The 2,989-nt window shown below is 53.7% G+C and overlaps 1 protein-coding gene across 1 annotated transcript in view; it reads left to right on the forward strand.

Moving 5' to 3' along the window:
- The first annotated feature begins 2,581 nt into the window (after positions 1 to 2,581).
- The window catches only part of Dnmt3a (DNA methyltransferase 3 alpha), a 112,814-nt gene continuing 112,406 nt past the window's right edge, over positions 2,582 to 2,989 (forward strand). The window contains exon 1 of the mRNA XM_008848553.2: positions 2,582 to 2,681. The gene's annotated coding sequence lies outside the window, so the exon portion shown is untranslated. The remainder of the gene's footprint in view (positions 2,682 to 2,989) is intronic.

A 2,989-nucleotide genomic window follows, 5' to 3' on the forward strand; every position in this document is an offset into this window, starting at 1 on the left:
CTTCAAGGTTCAGCTGAAGCTGGGTGTGGTGATGAATGCCTTAAATCCTAGAAGATACAGAAGCAGGTGGATCTCTGTGAGTTTGAGGCCAGCCGGGGATACATAGCGAGACCCTGTCTCACATGGAAATCCGATGTTTAACTTTTCAAGGAGTCATCATACTGTTTTCCAGAGAACTTTATGGTTTGAAGTCACTGAGATTTGGTAGTGTTTGCTACTATATGATAACCTTTTCTATTGGAACTACACAGCATCTTCAGCCTGGAATGTCACTGTCAGCCAGGATTTGGGGTCAACCAAAGTGAGGGGATGGAGGAGCTCATATTAGTTACTTTTCTTGCTGCTGTGGCAAAATGCCTGACAGAAACCACCCAAAGGAGGAAATTATTCTATCTCACAGTTTCAGACGGTTCAATGTTTTTGGGCCCATAGAGATGCAGAACACTGTGGTGGCAGGAGCAGGTAGTGGAGGAGGTTGTTCACAGCAGCCAGGAAGCTGAGCAAGGAACATAGGGACCAAAGTTACAGCCTCTATGGAAATGCCCCCGTGACCTACTTCCTTCAGCTAGGTTCCACCTTCTATACCTTCCAGAGCCTCTCAAAAACTGCACCATCAGCAGAGGACTGACCCTTCAATATGAGACTTTGGGTGGGCACTTCATATTGAAATCTTTTTTTTTTTTGTCTTTTTGAGACAGGGTCTCCCTGTAGCCCCAGCTGTTCTGGAACTTGCTATGTAGAAGAGGCTGGCCTCAAACTCACAAAGATCCGCCTACCTCTGCCTCCCAAGTGCTGGGATTAAAGGTGTGCACCACCATGCCTGGCTCATGTTGAAATCTTAATAGAACATAAAGGCTAAACCAATCTGAGCTGAACCAGTGCAATGTGGGTGAGGGAGAGGGTTAGTCAGCACTGATGTGCCACCTCTTGGAACCAAAAACATCAGCACTGGCATCTAGAACCAATCCTGGAGCCTCACGCTTGCTTCTTTCTGGTCACAACCCCCCTAACATGGTGACCTTGGGCCTCTGGAGTCTAGCAACACAGACATTCAAGGTCATACACTGTTAAAGTTTCTGATGACATCATCAGTAGCTCCACTGAATGCAGACTAACCTTTTGCCCTCTTGTTCCAGTTTCAGCTTAAGAGCAACTATCATGTTTTAAAGATCTGGTGTGCTGATCTCAGAGCCAGATGAACTTAGTTTTGAATCCCCATTGGCCACTTCCCTACTTCTTGGTTTGATTATGTTCTAGTGGGCTTTTGATGGTGGTACTAGGGATCAAACCCAGGATTTGGAGAATACTAGATGTCACCAAGCTACATCCTTAGCCCTTGGTTTCTTCACAAGAAGGTGGGGACAGCACAAATTATCTCACAGGGTGATGAAGACAAAGGAAAAGTGTCATGTCTGATGGTTGGCACATAGCAGACACGCAATGGCTGCTCTTTGGAGACAGTGCCATATAGCCCTTGATGAAGGTAGTGATGTGAGACCTTTTTCTAACATAGCCTTCCCCTTAGCCAAGTTGAGAGTGCCATTTAGAGGGGCTGTGGATTTGGCTCTTGATGTAAAGAGCAAAGTGGCAAAGAGCCTACAGTTCATATAGTCATTCAACCAGCATTTATGAGGACCTACTATGTACAGGTACTGAGCTACACAGTTGACAAATGTTATGTTCTGTCTTCACAGAGCACTGCGAGTCTCTAGAACTAGCCAATTAGAGACCATTGGTAGCAGAAACTACTTGTGTCTTGGGGTGGCCACAAGAAGGAGGGTGACATTGGAAAAGACCAGGACAGTTGATTACAGGTGGGGAAGACTTTAGAATGGAAGCATCCAAGGGCTTCCTGACTTCTTACATGAAAGGGCAACTTTGCATCCCAAAGAGTTAAATAACTGGGTCCCTGTGACCCCAATAGGGTGAAGTTGGCAGGGTGAGGGGTGTTGCATGCAGACCTGCTTCAGCATTAAGGGTCTGCAAACAAGTGTAATGATGGGTGTTGGAGAAGTAGACCAGCTGACGGGCTGGGTGGATGGGGGTGCCCAGTGTCAGGAGGGAGGAGCCAAGCAAGGAGGCTGGGGATTCAATGCCAAGCCCCAGTGATGGTTGTTGGCTACGGAAGCACAACAGACCTGGAGCCCTCAGAACGCCCCCACCGAGAGGGGCTGAGGTGAATGCAGAGAGAATCTTACAGTCGGAAGAAACCAATGTCATTTAGTTCAACCTCCCACCCCATCGGATCTGTCAGTGTCTTTCAGTGCCCACCTGAGGGCATCCAACTCTTCTTGGACACCTCAAGGTACTGGGAGTTCAATCCCTTTTAGGCGGTCCACCTCACGGAGGTGTTCGGGTCCCTAGGGTGGCCTCTAACGCTCGTTGACCTTGGCCCTGTGGAGCCGGTTGGCCGCCACTCCACCGCGACACCTGGCTGGGGATGGCGGCGCGTCTGGGCAGGCGCTGCTGTCCCCAGCCCGGGTGCTGAGGCAGGCAGAGTGCAGTGGGCTCTGGTGGAGGTCGGAAGAACTGCAGGGCGAAGGCCGCCGGGGGCTCCGCAGGCTGCGGGGGTGGGGGGGGGGGGGCGGGGGGGGAGGCACTTGACACCGGCCGGGAGAGGAGGGGCCGCTGTCCCTGCGGCCAGTGCTGGATGCGGGGACTCAGCGCAGGAGCCGCGCCAGGTAGCGGGGATCCGTTGTGGGGGGGGAGGCTGCCGCCAGGCCGCGACTCAGCTGCGACCCGAGGAATCCCGAGTGGCCGCGAGCACGACCGAGGCCAGGTGTCCGAACCCGGAGCGCTGCGGGGTCGTGGCCCTCCGCCTCCCACCATGCTGGGTCCTCCTGCGGGGCCGCAGAAGTGGGAAGTCTGGCCGAGGGCGCTAGGACCGCCCGCGGCCCAGGCTGCTCCCGCAGCCGCTTCCCGGGGCCCCCCAGCCCGCTGCCTCCCGGGGCGGCTCCGCCAGCGCCGGGCCGGGGCCAGCGCGGCCGCG

The sequence above is a fragment of the Nannospalax galili genome, unplaced genomic scaffold (genome assembly GCF_000622305.1).
Source record: "Nannospalax galili isolate Female #2095 unplaced genomic scaffold, S.galili_v1.0 scaffold1191, whole genome shotgun sequence".
Taxonomy (NCBI): Eukaryota; Metazoa; Chordata; class Mammalia; order Rodentia; family Spalacidae; genus Nannospalax; species Nannospalax galili.